The 17,068-nt window shown below is 38.7% G+C and overlaps 1 long non-coding RNA gene across 5 annotated transcripts in view; it reads left to right on the forward strand.

Moving 5' to 3' along the window:
- Window positions 1–17,068, forward strand: part of LOC129143697 (uncharacterized) — a 106,781-nt gene that overhangs the window by 21,625 nt on the left and 68,088 nt on the right. Inside the window, exon 3 of one of the 5 annotated variants that reach the window (XR_010156478.1) lies at window positions 575–10,681. The exons of the other annotated variants lie outside the window; for them this stretch is intronic. This is a non-coding gene — a long non-coding RNA (uncharacterized LOC129143697). Of the gene's footprint in view, window positions 1–574; window positions 10,682–17,068 lie in introns of those variants that run through there. 5 annotated transcript variants of the gene reach the window in all.

A 17,068-nucleotide genomic window follows, 5' to 3' on the forward strand; every position in this document is an offset into this window, starting at 1 on the left:
GCCCATAGCGGGGTGTGCAAGGCTATCCCAGGTGTCCTCATCACCAGGGGCCACAGCATCCTACCTGTGGACAGGTGACTGGGGCAGGTGGGAGAGTGTACCTTGGCCTTGGCTTAATATTCTGGGTGCATCAGCATGATGAGATGGCTAAAGGAACCTTGTAGAAGATTGTTATTCATTCTTTCTGTGTCTCTGTCCTTTAGGGGGCATATGATGGTGAATGAGAGGGAGAGAAGGAAAGGACATTTTTCAAGGGAAATTATGTTGTTATCAGCCACAGCCACACTCAGAAAGGCATTGAGAGAGAATGGCTCCCTTGCCATGAAAAGGAAATATTCCTATGAGCCTGTCAGGACATCTGGGCTGAAGCCTTCCCTGGAGGTTTCCTCTGAGCACACCATGTGCTTTTGTTCCTGCGGATGAAAGGGTCTGTCAGGGAGCTAGCTCTCCATGGCCTTGTGATCTGTCCCATCATAATATTGTTTCCCGGATATCGCTGCTGTGACTCACGCAGCCTCTCTGTTTGGTGGCTGCCTCAATATCACCCATTCCTCTCACCCACCTTTGTGTTCAGCCCTCCCCAGGTGCTTCAGCTGTGGACCTCCACCCTCACAGGACCTTGTCAAGAGGCTGGCCAGGTATAAATAACTTCTTTGAGAAGAAAGTACAGTTTCCTGACTCTTCCCTTCCATTTTGTGTGATGTTCCTGGGAGGACTAATGAGGACTGAGACCCAGCCTGGAGTGACACATTCCCTGACATGAAGGGAGGTGACTTTGAAAGATGCCTGGGGCATGGTGTTCACAGCAGGGTTAGGATAAGGTGGTAGTACTTAGAATGTGGTCCTGGAATCAGCAGCATCGGCATCACCTGAGAACTTGTTAGAAACTAAATTCTCAGGCCCCAAACTAGACAATCAGAGAATCTGAGGGTGGGCTCCAGCAATCTGGGTTTTCACAGGCCCTCTGGGTGATTCTGATGTTCATTATGTGGGGGACCACTCGCCTGAGACACTGTATTTTGGTTTGGATGTTTTGTTTTTTTCATAATTCTATCATATGTAGCATCTCACTGAATTCTCACCATGATTTTGGAAAACTGGCAGGAGAAGGCAAAGCTGGTTGGGGTTATGCCCATTTTACAAATGAGAAGGTAAAAATCATAGAGGTTACATGACTTGCTCAGTAGGAGATTGATAAGGAGTGGTGAAAAATAAGGTTGAGGGCAAAGTAGGGCCAGATCATAGATGGGATTCTTGACAGACAGAGTAAAAAACAATAGAGAACCATGATAAGTTCTTGAGTTTGCAAACAGCAGAACAAAGTGGTGCTTTACAGAAAATAATTTGAAAGTGATGTTTGGGACAGATTAGAGTAGGAGAAGCTAGAAGCCCTGTTATACCTGTTGGCAGTCCAAATTACCATGCTTTTAAAATTTCAGTAGTGCATTTTACTCCAGCAATGATCTGTAAATGCAGACAGGCTAACAGAGATGGGCCTTCCTTGTGCTCCTAAATCACACCATGTTACTTACCTCTCCGGATGTCAGTTTACTTGGCTCTAAATGGGAATTAGCCTATTCCATAAATTGCCCCTTTTTACAGGGTGTGACTAGTTTTTCTTTTTTTTGGATCAAACCATGCCAAACTTGGTGTATAGTTGGTGTTTGGAATCACTGAATTTTCTTGATTTAGAATTGACGTGATGAAAGCGATAGTTTAAGAGAAATTGTAGAGTGGTGGCAGAGAGATATTTTCATTACTGTGAACAACATATTATTAAAATAAACAGGTTGATGTTAAAGTTGACATATGTTTTAAAAATTAAACTGCTGAAAGATGCTTAAGAAAAACAATTCTTTACTGTTACGGAGTACCTTATCATTTGTATTAGTTTATGTGGGCTTAACTCCTACAAGAAAGAAGCTAAAAATGTGGTAGTTCAAAACAATGGAGGCTTGTTTCCTTCTCACCTAAGAATCTAGCAGGGACGTTGCAGGTCAGCAAAGGGTTGGAGGTTGGCAATGAGGAGCAAATTTCTGTTCCGCACCGTCTTTCAGGGACTGAGGTTGACAGTGGCTCTATTATCATTAGTGTATGGCTTCCAAAGCTTGCTCACTTATTATTATTGGCTTCCGGTCATGGAAAGGAGAAGACTATGCAAGAGTCTGGGCATTTTTTAGGTTAGGTCTTCATGTGACACTCAACATTTCCACTCATGATCCATCAGCTCAAACACACCAAAATTTGGCCACACCAAATTGTAGAGGAAGCTGAAACATTCAGATTATCTCTGTACCCAGGAAGAAAGGAAGAATAGATTTCAGTGGACAATTGAAATTATTTCCAGAAAGCCTCTATTTTACTGATGAAGATAATGAAACTCTGGTTTGGTGAATTCTTTTTGAAAACATTGGCTACCAATGCATGGACCTGGGAAAAAATCAAGGTCATTTCATTACCTCCCTATATTTCAGCCAAAATGAAATTACGTATAAAACCAAGGATTTAGAGAATATCTACAACATGCCTAGGTCTGTCTGTGTCTGTGTTACATGTTTGGAATTCAGTGGTGGTCATAGTTCTACTGGCTTTGTGATCAAAGAATAATTTCTGCATATGTTGAAGGATTCTTTTACCTTTGATCTTTAAGCACTCTTTGAAACCCTTAATCATATACCCTATTTCCAGGGTGGATTAAATTTTTTAGATAACACACATCATGTATTAAAAAGCCCTACATGTTCATAAGGCTATAAATTTCTCAAGAAGGGATGGAGTGAAATTTCTTGCTGTTTTATATAATTTATGTAACATCTAGCGTGGAGTTTTAAAATCAGACCATGAGGAGTTTTACTCTCAGTTACTCATCTTTAGCCAGTTCATTTAACAATGTTAAAAGAAGTCATATTGTTTCCTTCTTTTTAAAAAAATTCTATATGCTGTATCTCCTATCTATCTATCTATCTACTATCTATCTATCTATCTATCTATCTATCTATCAATTCTGTCTGTCTTAGAAGACAGTTGGGGTAAGTAATATGAGATAATAAATGTAAAAGGGATAAGAAATTACGAAATTTGATGCAGAGACATAGAATCATTATTACGATAATCCATCAGTACTCTGAATTTTACCAGAGTACTGAATACACATTCACTGTCATGGAACATTTACAATGTTGTATGTGAGGTAGGTGCTATAGACTGCATGTGTCCCTTTGAAATCCTAATCCCTAAATGGTGGCATTTAGAGGTGATTAGTTGATAAAGACAGAGCCCCCCTGAATGGAATTAGCGTTTATATAAAGAGAGCTCCCCCATACCCTCAGCCATGTGAGGATACAGCAAAAAGATGACCATCTACGAATCAAAAAGATGACCATCTACCAATCAGGAAGTATGAGCCTTCACCCAACACCAAATCTGCCAGTGCCTTGATCTTGCCTGTTCCACCTTCCAAAGTGGGGAGAAATGAATTCCTGTTTTTTGTTTTTGTTTTTGTTTATTTTATTTTATTTTTTTTTTTGAGATGGAGTCTCGCTTTGTCACCCAGGCTGGAGTGCAGTGGTGCGACCTCGGCTCACTGCAAGCTCCGCCTCCCAAGTTCACGCCATTCTCCTGCCTCAGCCTCCCGGGTAGCTGGGACTACAGGCACCCGCCACCACAACCGGCTAATTTTTTTGTATTTTTAGTAGAGACGGGGTTTCACCATGTTAGCCAGAATGGTCTCAATCTCCTGACCTTGTGATCTGCCCGCCTAGGCCTCCCAAAGTGCTGGGATTACAGGCGTAAGCCACTGCACCTGGCCAAATTTCTGCCCAGTCTATATTAGTTTGTTATAGCAGGCCAAACTAACTAACACAGAAATTGATATGGGGAGTAGGGTGTTGCTATAACAAGGACCTAGAAATGTGGAAGCCATTTTGGAGTTTTGAAGTGCATGTGAAACAAAGCCTACATTGCTGTGAACAGACTGTTAAGGGTAATTCTGGGAACGGCCAAGAAGGAGAGGAGGAGAGCTGTAGAGAAAGCCTCAATATTCTTAAATGTAGAGTATCTAAGTGGCAATGAACAGAATGTTGGTGGGAATATGGACTGTAAAGGTCATTCTATCGAGATCACAGATGGAAATGAGGAATATGCTATTGGATAGTGAAACAAAGACCATTCTTCTATAAAGGGGCAAAAAAACTTGGCTGAATTGTGTTTATGCCCTGGTGTTTTGTAGAAGTTAGAACTTGTGAAATGGGATATTTAGCCCAGGAATTATCTAGGCAAAGTTTGGGAGGAGCGACCTGACTCCTCTTGACTGCTTATAGTAAAATGTGAGAAGAGAGAAATAATTTAAAGATGAAATTGCTAATCAAAAGGAAAGCAGAATATAAAGATTTGGAACATTCTCAGCCTATTCTTATTGAAAAGAATGATAAAACCTGTTCAGGGAAGGAACATAAAGGGTGTGCCCAATCAACTTGATAAGGAGATTAGTTTAGATCTGCCATCTGAACCGAAGTTCAGGGCTATTCTCCAAGACAATGGGAGAATGACCGTGAAGGCAATTTAGAAATCATCAGGGCTGCCACTACCATCGCAGCCACAGAGTGGAAGAGCCCTAGGAGCAGGATGGTTTTGAAAGAAGGACCACTGCTTCCTCTGGTGCTGTGCTTCTTTGCCACCCCAGGCAGGGCCACCCCTGCCACTCTTTGGCAGGCTCTAGTGCAACACAGGCAACACACAGAATACTGAGGAAAGAACATTGACTCAGGAGGCCAAATACTTGGATTTGAGGCCTACTTCGGATAAATATTAACTATTTGATATAGGAAAAATGACTTTTACCCTCTATTTCCTGGGAGATAGAATAATAGCTTCTCTCCCTTATAATCTCACCGGGTTATTATAGGATCATAACATCTATATATCAAAAATATCTCAGAGTTTTTTTTTTATGGGTTTGATGAGTCAATCACTCTTGGTTCTGTCCCTCTAAAGCTGCAAGAGCCATGCCAATGGAGCTTTATGTTACAGTTTGCTTAACATTTAATTGAGGTCTCAGGTGAGGCTGGGGTGCCTAAGGTTCAAGCTTTTAAAAATGGATTATTATGCTATGGACTATTTTCCCTCTCTCTCTTTTTTTAAATTTTACTTTAAGTTCTGGGATACATGTGCAGAATGTGCAGGTTTGTTACATAGTTATACATGTGCCATGTGGTTTGCTGCACCTATTTACCCAACCTTTAAGTTCCCTCCTCTCATCCTCCAACCCCCAACAGGCTGTGGTGTGTGATGCTCCCCTTCCTGTGTCCATGTGCTCTCATTGTTCACCTCCCACTTATGAGTGACAACATGCGGTGTTTGGTTTTCTGTTCCTGTGTTAGTTTGCTGAGGATGAAGGCTTCCAGCTTCATCCATGTCCCTGCAAAGGACATAATTGCATTTCTTTTTCTGGCTGCATAGTGTTCTGCTTTGGACTATTAATGTTGGAGGCTTTTAATGTTTAAAGTAGTACAAGCTGCCATCAAACCTAGAACTCCACTAGATGGTATCTTTGAAAGATTGTCTTCTAGCTTCAATTGTAATAATTCCAGCAATGAGAACTAACTGACAAAAAGGCACATTTGATCTGAATACTTGTTTTAACTGTATTTACTGAGGCAGGCATGATGCTAGTGAGCTAACACAGAAGACTGGATTGTCAAATCAGACTTACACAACTCGGAGATCTTACCTGGTGTCAATGTTTACTAATAGTTTCATGGACACATACCACCAAGTGGCACAGGTAAAGCTGACAGCAGTCCAGAGCATTTGGTGGGACTCCACAGGTCTTTCCTTCCAGAATCAGATATAGAATCTCTGGCCCAGCGTAATGGAGAAGGTCTCTAAGTGAGGTCTGTGAGTTCCTGCCCACAGTGGATTGTCTAGATTAAGAAACATCTCCATTTTATACCCCAGAGTGTGGTATAATCAATGTGACATGCTCTGGGAAACTATACCACATAAATCTTTAGATTCTAGGTCTATCTACCACAAGTGATTCTAAACCAGGAACATCCTGCTAAAAAGATTGCATAAATAATTACCCACTTCTAGGAAACATCATGATTTCATTTGCCGGGAGTTCCACTTATCAGCATGTTTACAGGAGGTTAGATTGGGTTAGCTTCCTTTTTTCTTTCCCTAGACTATTCTCCTGATAACTGGGAGAGAAATGGATTAGTGGCCAGTTATTTGAATTTCTTCCTCCCTGGCTAAGTAGGGGAAATACAATGGTGAACACAACATACCAGGTCTCTGCCTTTGACTAATTCACTGATTGGGAGAGAAGAAGCAATCAGATCGGTTTAATAGAACCAGCTAGTCTACTGAGTACTGATCAAGAACACTTCTCATCTATGGTTGAAAGTTACACTTGTGAAAAACAACTCAATTTTAAACCAACAATTTTGTTTTGGAGTGTCCATCCTTGTGAGTTTTGATTTGGGATTCATATTTGAAGCTGTCATTGTTTTTCTCTAGTCACAATATTTAAATCTATATGACACACCTGTCACAATTTACAGTTTTATGTGCTTTTCCTTGCACCTCAGCTTCAGATGCTCTGGACGATGACTGTTTGTTTGTAAGTGTCAACATGCACACCTAAGTAAATGTTATGTTTACAGAATAGTCTATTTTTGAATATAGACTATTCCATAAGGAAGCAACTTAGATGAAAATCCATTTAGCTCTTTTCAACCATCACAGTAATAGATACACTCTCAGAAATTTATTTTAGTTACATGCATACAGAAGACCAATGATGGAGATCTATATAGCATGTTATGGGAACAGATAAGAGGGGCAAGTTCTCTCAGTTACATGGGCAGAGTCTTAAGGCATAAGAGGAATATAAACAAATCAAGAAGGGACAGGACATTTCAAGCAGAAGCAAGGCACTGAGAGAACAAACAGCTTGGTATGTACTAAAGTACAAGAAGTTTGATCTTTGTTGAACATTAAATGCCACGCAGAAGCGGAAGATATCGGAGCTGGTGCAGCAAGCAGGAACCAGATGGGTCATCAGAAATCTCTAGGAGCCATTAAAGAGCTCAGATTTTCTCTTGTTGACATGGTGAAGTAGGAATGCAATATAGTGGTTCAAATGACAGCTGTGACTGTTGGAAATGCATTTTTCTTTTCCTCCTATTAAGATTAAATCCACAACCCTGTTATTATTTCTGTCTGTTGTTTTTAGCCCTGGTTTTAAAACTAGTGAGGAGACATCTAATTTCTCCTGACAGTCCTCAGATATTTGAAGATACAGCCTATGTTCCCTGAGCTTCTCCAAGGGTAGTATCTTCATGGTTATATGGCCTCCAGACATCTTATCATCCTGTTCTTCCCTTGATATGAGCACCTCCCAAGTGCCAGGGTTAAGGGATTGGCAGAGGTATACTATTTTTAGGATTGAGTGTGGGGAAGCAATTCAGCCTCAGATGCCAAGAAATTGGATGTTTCGCTCATCTCTGTGGAAATTCCCATTTTCCATTTGAAATTCAGTTTTTTATTCCTTTCGTATCTGGGTATGATTTTCTTAAGGCTTCACTGATTCCAAGGAAATGTTCAAAATCCTCCATAAAGTTTCTATATATTTTCTGGAATTTACTTCTTATGAAGCTCCTCTGTCTCATATTTCTGCAGTTATATGTCTTGTCTTTTAATGGCTATGTCAACTTAGTGCATAGAACAGGATGTGGTAGGTGCCCAATAAATATTTTTTGAATGAATAAATAGACTCAAATTTATTCATTGAAATGAATAGATTCAGGTACAATTCAGCATTTTCATTGGCTTCTTTCTAGCTTTAAGCATTTTTTAATTTAAGAGGAATTTATTGAAGATCGATGGTCTCAACTGAGTAAGGCTGCAATTTTCTACTTTGTTCCTTTTCTCTATCCCTGTTCTCAAATTCTTTCTCCATTGTTCCCTGAAAGCTGCAAATTCTTTTTTCTCCATAATGGGTAATAATTCAGGTCTCCCTAGCTCCTATGGTTGTAACTATACATCTGTTAAAAATGGTGCACTGATGAACGCCTAACAACTTGCTTTCCAAAAATTATCGCCATGGATGATTTCAAACTACTAATGCAAAGTCAATGAATATTGCATCAGGAAGAGATTGAGCTCTTGAGAGCTATGATGAGCTGGTTCCAGTCCTCCACTGAAGGGCTCAAAAACCAAAGGATCTGTCCTCCTCAGAGGGTGGTTGAGATCACATACAGCTACTCTTTTTTCTGTTGTTACATTAAAAAAAAAAAAAAAGCTATTCAGCATAAACTAGACTTTCTAAACTTGTAAACCAATGGTAATAAACTGGGAGGAGTGCTGCCCCCAAGAGGGGATTTGAAAATTCTCAGGGCTATCTGGGGCTGTAGCAGTAACTGGGATACTACAGATATTTAGTGGGCAAAGGTCAGGAATGTTGGGTATTCTCCCACATGAAAGACAGTCCTGCACAACAAAGAATTGTACTGACCAAAAAGTCTATAGTGAAATCCTTGGAAAATTCTGCTCTGCACCATGCTTCCCACAGGTTGGCTTTCTGCCAGATCATAGTCCTTTATATTCTGCTAAACTTTTGTGAGGGAAATAATCACACCCTGCTGCTTACAGGAAAAGGAAGTCCTATGCTTAGTGACAGATGCTTATTTTATTTCTAAGTGATTGAAATCAAACGCATTGGAATGAAACTTTTTTCCCTATTAACCTTTAGCAGCATTTATAATGACCATGTTAAATCAAGTCTCATTACAATGTAATGGGGCCTGACTGAAATACTGCAGGTATGATGCTGAGTAATTTCATAAATTATTAAGTGGTAATTGAAAATAATATGGCAGAATACATTTTACTCCTGGGGGGGATAATACAGAAGACTTTGGAAGGAAATAAAGTTGGTTAAAATATAGCATATAGGAAAGAGTTGGAAGCTGGGTGGAGAGGAAGGGTAAGAGAAGTCCCGGACATATCATTTAATTTTTGGCTTTGGGTTAAAATATGTATTTTGGATACTGGGGTTTCACTGACTGCTTAAGTGGTTAAGGCCCCTGCTTGAGACGTTGCAGACACTTCAACTCCTCTCTTACTTCCTGTGCCCAGGCAGTCATCAGAGCAAAAGGATCAAACTCAAATTATTTTTTATACCAATCATTTCTCCATGCCATGTCTTTATTTCAGTTACGATTCACTTCAAGTCCTCACCTCGCAAAAGCTTTTCAGAAGCTTTATTCTAACAAAAATCCCCAACAGTGAAGCAGTTAATGCTTGTTGTGAAAAACTAAAATAATAAAGAATATAGAATTACAGCAGGGAAAGTCTCATATTGTCACACACAGCCTTTACTAGAGGCAATATATTCCTCCAGATCCACACATATAGCACTTTAAAAGCTTAGTTTTCTAACAAACACTCATACTATATGGACTGTTCTACAACTTGCTCTTTTTATTCAATATTATAGCTTAGACATCGTTTTATGTCTACACATCTAGATCTAAACTTTAAAATATTTTTAAAATTATAAGCATACTGCAAAGCATACATAATTTTTGTGATTTCTATTTTTAATCACAAGTGAATATACCTGTGTAACCTCTACTTACCACTGTCCTTGAATTCTCCCTCACATCCCTCCCAGTCACTAACCCATCCTTCCTGAATGTAACCACTATTCTAAATTATCTCGCCACAGAGTAGTTCTGCCGTTTCTTGAGATTAATATAAGTGAAATCATTCAATATCAACTCTTTTGTGTCTGTGAAATTTTTCCACATTATAGCATGGAATAGTGGTTCATTTTTATTGCTATATAGTATTCTATTGTGTGAATGTACCATAATCTATTCATTTTCCTTTAGTTGACTTTTAGATTGTAGTTTTGAGTTGCTCTGAATAATGACTGTTTACTTATGTGTCTTTTGATGAATACACACACACACACACACACACAAATTTTTCTTGGATACATACCTAGGAGTGGAATTGCTCTGATGTAAATAATGTGCATATTCAGCATTAGCTGCTGCCGCCAAGAGCTTTGCCAAAGCAACTATAAATAATTCAGGTGTTCACAGGCTATGTGTGAGGATTCCAGTTGCTCTATATCTTTGCCAATACTTGGTATAGTAGGTTTTATTTTTATTATTTATTTATTTATTTCAACAGTTTTTGTGGAAGAGTTGTGTATTAGTCTGTTTTCATGCTGCTGATAAAGACATGCCTGAGACTGGGTAATTTATACAGGAAAAAGGGTTTAATGGATTTACAGTTTTATGTGGCTGAGGAGGCCTCACAATCATGGCAGAAGGTAAGGAGGAGCAAGTCACATCTTACGTGGATGGCAGCAGGCAAAAAGAGAGAGCTTGTGCAGGGAAACTCCCCCTCACAGAACCATCAGATCTCTTGAGAGTCCTTCACTATCATGAGAACAGTGCAGGAAAGACTCGCCCCCATGATTCAATCACGTTGCACTGGGTTTCTCCCACGACACATGGGAATTATAGGAGCTACAAGTCAAGATGAGATTTGGGTGGGGACACAACCAAACCATATCAAGGTGGTTTTTGGTTTTTGGTTTGGATCTTCATTTTGAAAGATATTTTTTTAGTTACTAGCAAAAGCATTTTAGACTGATAAGTTATTTTTGTCCAGTATTTAAACATTCATTATATTGTCTTTGGCTTCCATAATTTCTGCTAAAAAATCAGAGGATATATTTTTTTCTCTCTGCTTTTAAGAGTTTCACTCCATGTTTTTTAACAGTTTGTCTATGATGTTTCTTTTGTGTTTTTTTCTTTCTTTCATGTTTCTTTTTTCATGTTGCTCAAGTTCTGAGATACTCTTGGATCTGTGTCTTTTCACCAGTTTAGAAAAATTCTGAGCCAGTCTGTCTTTAAATACTCATCTGATCAATTCTCTCTCTCTTTTTTTCTGGGACTCTAATGAGACATATGTTAGACATTTCCATTTATGTTCCAAATATCTTTTACGTTTCCTCTCTATATTCATTTCTCTGCTTGATGCATCAATGTAAACTCTTTTTGTTTTTTAAAAATTATAGATTTAGGGAGTATAAGTGCAGTTTTGTTACATGGATATATTGCATAGTGGTAAAGAAAGCTTCTGCACAGCAAAAGAAATAATCAACAGAGTGAAAAGACAACCTGTAGAATGGGAGAAAATATTTTCTAACTATGCATCTGACAAATAACTAATATCCAGAATCTACAAAGAATTCAAATATTTTAACAAAAACAATAAATATAAACTTTTTTTAACTGATCTGTGTTCCAGTTCACTAATTCTCTTTTTTTGCTTTCTTTAATCTGCCTTTGACTTTTAATTTAGTTATTATATTTTTCCATTTTAGAATTTTCCTTTTTTTTTCCAATATTATGTTTAGATGGTAATACTTTTCACCCTTTCACATTTTATTGAATTCATTAATCCTAGTTTCTTTAAAGTCCCTATGTGAGAACTCAATTGTGTGATCATCTTTGGGTAAGTTTCTATGGTTTATTTATTCATTGATTTTTGATCATTTGTCCTTTTCTATTGGTATGACATGCATTTTTTGATTAAATGCCTTACATTATGTCGGCATTAGAAGCTCTGGATATCATCACTTTCCTGAAGGAGCATTTGCTTTCCTTCTGGCAGTTATATAAAATATGAGAACTCCTTGATCCAATTAAACCTGAGTTTCTGGTTTTATTACGACTTATCTGTTTATGACGTCCCTTCCTCTTGGGAATACCCTTTAAGCAAGCTTGTCTAATCTGTGGCTTGTGGGCTGCATGCGGCCCAGGACAGCTTTGAATGTGGCCCAACACAAATTCATAAACTTTCTTAAAACCTTATGAGATTCTTATTCTTCTTCCAATGTGGCCCAGGGAAGCCAGAAATTGGACACCCCTGAAGTATTCTCAGTGGAAGGTCTGGGTTTTCTATCAGGACCTTTCTTCCATGATGGACTCTGGACTCCAGTTTTCCTCTCCCCATCCCCATGAGACTGCCTAAATCTCTCCATAGCTTTTTAGCTTCTTAGCAGCTGATTTCTGCCTTATTTTTCATTAAGTAGCTCTATGACTCTACAGTTTAGGAATCAGGAAGTAATTTAATGACAAATAACATGTATTCTTTTGGGCTCACTTTTCTTCAGAGCTCTTTTCTCTGTGATCTGGGCTCCTCTATCCCTGGCTGCTTTAGTTACCTTTACTTCCAATTCTTACCTTTCTATTTCAGTGAGACTGCTGCAGACTCTATGCCATTGCTTTCTGTTTGCCTTCTGTGCTCCTTGCTGCAGATTAGCAAAACCCCAAGGAAAAAGCAACTTTGGAAGGAGGGCTTATTTTAGTACTTTTCCTTTTTCTGGGGAGTATGACCCCTCAATTTTTATATGCCTTGGTTGTTCTCTGATACCTCCAAAAAGTATTGCTTTTTTCTCTTTCCTTGCTTAAAATAGACTTCAGTTTTTTAAGAGCACTTTTAGGTTCACAGCAAAATTGAAAAGGAGGTACAGAGCAGCAAAGTTGAGCACAGTTTTAGGTTCACAGCAAAACTGAGCAAGACATAGAGATTTTCCATGTATCCCCCACCCCCACACATGCACAGCCTCCCTCATTATCAATATCCTACACCAGAGTGGTACATTTATTACAACTGATGAGCCTACATTGACACATTATCACCCAGAGTCCATAGTTTACATTAAGGTTTACTCTTGATACTGTACATCTTGTGGGTTTTGACATGTATAATGATGTGTATTCAGCATTATAATGTCATACAGTGTAGTTTCACTGCCCTAAAAATTCTCTGTGCTCTGCCTACTCATCCCTCCCTCTCCACTAATCCCTGGAAACCATTGGTCTTTTTATTATCTCCATAGCTTTGCCTTTTTCAGAATGTCATATAGTTGGAATTCTATAGTATATAGCCTTTTAAAATTGGCTGCTTTCACATTATTAAGCAAGCATTTAAGTTTCCTCCATGTCTTTTCATAGCTTGAGAGCTCATTTCTTTTTAGCACTGAATAATATTCTATTTTATGGAATAGTTTATGGATTCATTTACATACTGAAGGACATCCTGGTTTCTTCCAAGTTTTGGCAACTGTGAATAAAGCTGCTGTAAATACCTATGTGCAGGCTTTTGTGTGGAGATAAGTTTTCAGTTTCTTTAAGTAAATACGAAGGATCATAAATAAATGTCTTTTAAATAAATATATTATCCAACTTTTAAGTTGTTCTCAATAGGAGGTTTAGTATGGCACAAGCTATTCAACAACGGTGACTGCTTTATTCATTTTGAAGAGTACATAGAACTTCAAATCTATTTGTATATGTATATGTACATGTATATGTACTATCAATTAATTGTTTAGTCCCCTTTTTGACTTCTGGTCTTTTCTCTATTATGAACAATGTTACATGAACATTCTTGTGATACAGCTTTGTGCAACTGTACAATAATTTCTTTAGAATCAATTGCTGAGACTGGAATTTCTGGAGATGGCCTGCATCAATTTGCCCATTGTCTATTAGCCAGAACTCACCTCATTTCAGGATAGACTTGGAAATGTAGAACTTTTCTAAGTATAGAATGAGGAAATGATGTAAATGCAGCATTGTCTTTGCTACTAATTACTTTCTAACTAGTTCTTCTATATTGCTTTATCACTTATCCAAAAATACCACATAAGTCACCAATAGATGAAAATCTTTTAGGATTTTTCCCTTTGAATGAATTTTTGACTTCTTAAAAATGTATTAAGGGATAGAACCTCAAAGGAAGACAGTTTTGTTTTGCATTTCTGAATCTAATTTTCTTATTTTCTTATCCTGATGGTTACTTATTCCTTTTGATTGAAGGAGATGATAGGAGGGGTTCAGAAGGGCTCTAGTTCACAATTGGATAGAGATGGTCATATTTACTGAGGTAAGTTCTCTCTAAACACTATTGCAGCTCAAATAGTAGCAGCAGGAGAGAGACAAAAATAGGGATGGACATTGGTTTTACTACATCTTAGTAATATGACTTTGGGTCAACTATGGAACCTTTCTGTACCTCTGTGGTTTCAGTGGTGTAACAGCTTTGATGATTGGATAAAACGGATTCCGTCCTATTGTGCCTCATCAGTCTCCATTTTAAAAAATCACCAGAAAACATAGGGTTTGATTTTGGGACAAGACAGGAGTCTGAGCCATAAGGCAGCACTAGGTTTGTGTGTGTGTGTAATCCACACTCAATATCTCAGGCTAGGAAGCAGAGCACACATTCATCTCCAGCTAATTTTTATTTATTTGGAACCATTCAGATCAATCTTTGTAGAATCAGCAAACACTTCAGGTACACAACTTCAGGTGTTAAGTGCCTCCTCTGCTTCCTGCTAGAAGTGGGTCTCTTGAGAGTCATTTGTTTTTAATCTGCAGGAGAGGAACGGCTCAGAGGGAGCCGTGCCTGCCTGGTATTTGAGCTCTCCTCCTTAGGAAATGAGAGTCCTCAAAGTCCATAATCTGGTTTTGTTTGAGTCACTCGGTTGTCTGTTTACAAACAGGGGGTTAATGAGCTCAGGGGTAGAACCCTCTTGTGGGCATAACCCCTGAGTACCTTCTCTGAAATAACACATCATCAACCAGAATAAAAGTCATTGCTGTTGGTAATCCGACTACCCTTGGTTTGAAAGTACATACCAAGAAGCAAATAGCCCAGTTAGGATCTGATTTTTGAGATTTATTAGCTCTGTGAGCTGAGGAAAGTTGCCTAAACTATTAATGTCTCAGTCTCCTTGTATGTAAAGAATAATAGTACTATCCCTACAGGTCCTTGTTAGGATTAAGTAAGATAATTTATGAAAAGTAGTCTGAATAGTGCCTAGGACATAGTAAGTCCTATAAATATTAGATAGCTTTGTTATAAATCATTATTAAGTTTTCCTTCATTTAATTTATACAATACCTCTCTAAGGTAGATGTTTTATTATTTATTTATTTATGTAAGGTAGATATTCATTTTATTTCCCTTTTACAGATGAGAATACTAAGACAATGGTCAAGTGACTCACCCAAGCTAACCACATTTAGTAAGTGGTTGAATTGGAATTCAGAACCAGGCAGTTTGGATAAATATGATCAAATAATGAGAGAAATGTTACACGGCCTCAAGGAGAGTTATATTACACAGTAATAGAGAGCTAGATTATGATGACTCATGCCACATGATTGTGGTTTCTGCCTAAGTTTTCAGCTTTATAAAAGTATGTGGGATTGATAAAAGCTACATAACTTTGGGTTAAGGGTTCAAGGCCTGGGGTCAGACAATTTTTGGTTCAAACTCAAATTCTCCCTCTTATTAGTTGTGTCACTTTCAGTGAGTTACTTAAGCTGTCTAAGCCCAAGTTTCTTGATCTGCAAAATTGTAATAATGCTGTTGTATATTAACGAATATAAACTACTTAGCAAATATCTCAGTGCATCATAAGTCCTCAAAAATTGTTGGCTATTGTGGTGGATTCCAAAATGGCCTTAGTTCTTCTCTTTCTCTGTATTGAGGCTTTTTGTTGTTGTTTTTTTGTTTGTTTGAGACAAGTTCTCACTCTTTTGCCCAGCCTGGAATGCGGTGGTGCGATCATGGCTCACTGCAGCCTTGAACTCCTGGGCTCAATCAATCCTCCTGCCTGAGCCTCCTGAGTAGCTGGGACCACAGGTGTGTACCACCATGCCTGGCTATGTTTTTAAAAGTGTTTTTGTAGATGCAGGGTCTTGCCATGTTATCCAGGCTGGTCTAGCAATCCTGGGCTAAAACCATCCTCCCACCTTGGCCTCCCAAAGTGATGGGATTACCGGTGTGAGCCACCTCACCAGGCTCTATATTGACATTGTTTACCATGTAACTTTGAAGTGCCTTTGCTCTACCTTTAGACTCAGCCACATGAGTTGCTTTAGCCAATACTATGAGGTGGACATAGCAGTAGGCCAGTTGCAGGTCTCTTTCATCTTGGTCATCTCTGTGAGAAATTTGCACATCCTCGCCTGCTGGGGAGATAAGAGATGTGTGGAGCTGAGTCGAGTCATAGAGTCTGATGCAGATCTGGGGTTTGAGCCCAGTTCTATCTGACTTGAAAACCAGAGGTCTTGTCCACTCTGCTAGTCTTCACAGTATTATTATTGCTGTAGGTAAGCTGGAGGCAGATATAAGACAGCACTTTTCTTTGGCATTAGATTGGGTTACCTAGAAAGATTGCAAAATCAGCTGCTATTTAACCAAGATGTAATTACAACAAAGAATAGTAACAGTGAGAGAGAGGGGAAAGAATTTTCATTATAAGAACATAATAGGTTTTCTCAAATGTACGCAAGTAATACAGGACAGCACCTCCATAGTGTTGTCTAATGTATAACTTCCTTTGTCACACATGAGCCCAAATTTGGTAGAGTGTGACTTCTTGCTATGACTGATGCATTAGAGATCCCTAGGCTGAAATGAGCTAAGTGGAGTTCTGCTGGCCTCTAGAGAGTTGGTATTTCATAATAAAGAATTTGGCCTTTGTCTCTAGTTTCTGGGAAGGGGACTCTAAATCTTTGGAATTTCCTAAGATTGAGTTTAATTATGTAGCCAGTTATTTAATCAATCATGACTGTATAATAAATCCCCAATGAGAGCCCTAGACATTGAAGCTTTGTGGAGCCTGCTGGTTGTTGAATACATTGATGTACCAGAAGAACAACATGTCCTGATTCCACAGGGAGAAGGCAAGAAGCTTTGCCTTTAGGACTTTCCCAGACTTTGCCCTGTGTGTCTTCATTTGGCAGGTACTGATTTGTGTCTGTTACAATAAAACTGTAATGATAAAGATAGCACTTTTCTGAGTTCTGTGAGTTCTAATAAACTATCTAACCTGAGGGGTGTTTTGAGAAGACCCCAGATTTGGAGTCAGTTGATCAGAAGGGCGGGTAATCTGAGATCTCCGAATTTGTGGCCGCTGTCTGATGTGATGGTAGTCATGTTGGGGACTGTATCTTTAATT

This window comes from Pan troglodytes, chromosome 3, assembly GCF_028858775.2.
Source record: "Pan troglodytes isolate AG18354 chromosome 3, NHGRI_mPanTro3-v2.0_pri, whole genome shotgun sequence".
In the NCBI taxonomy this organism is placed as follows: Eukaryota; Metazoa; Chordata; class Mammalia; order Primates; family Hominidae; genus Pan; species Pan troglodytes.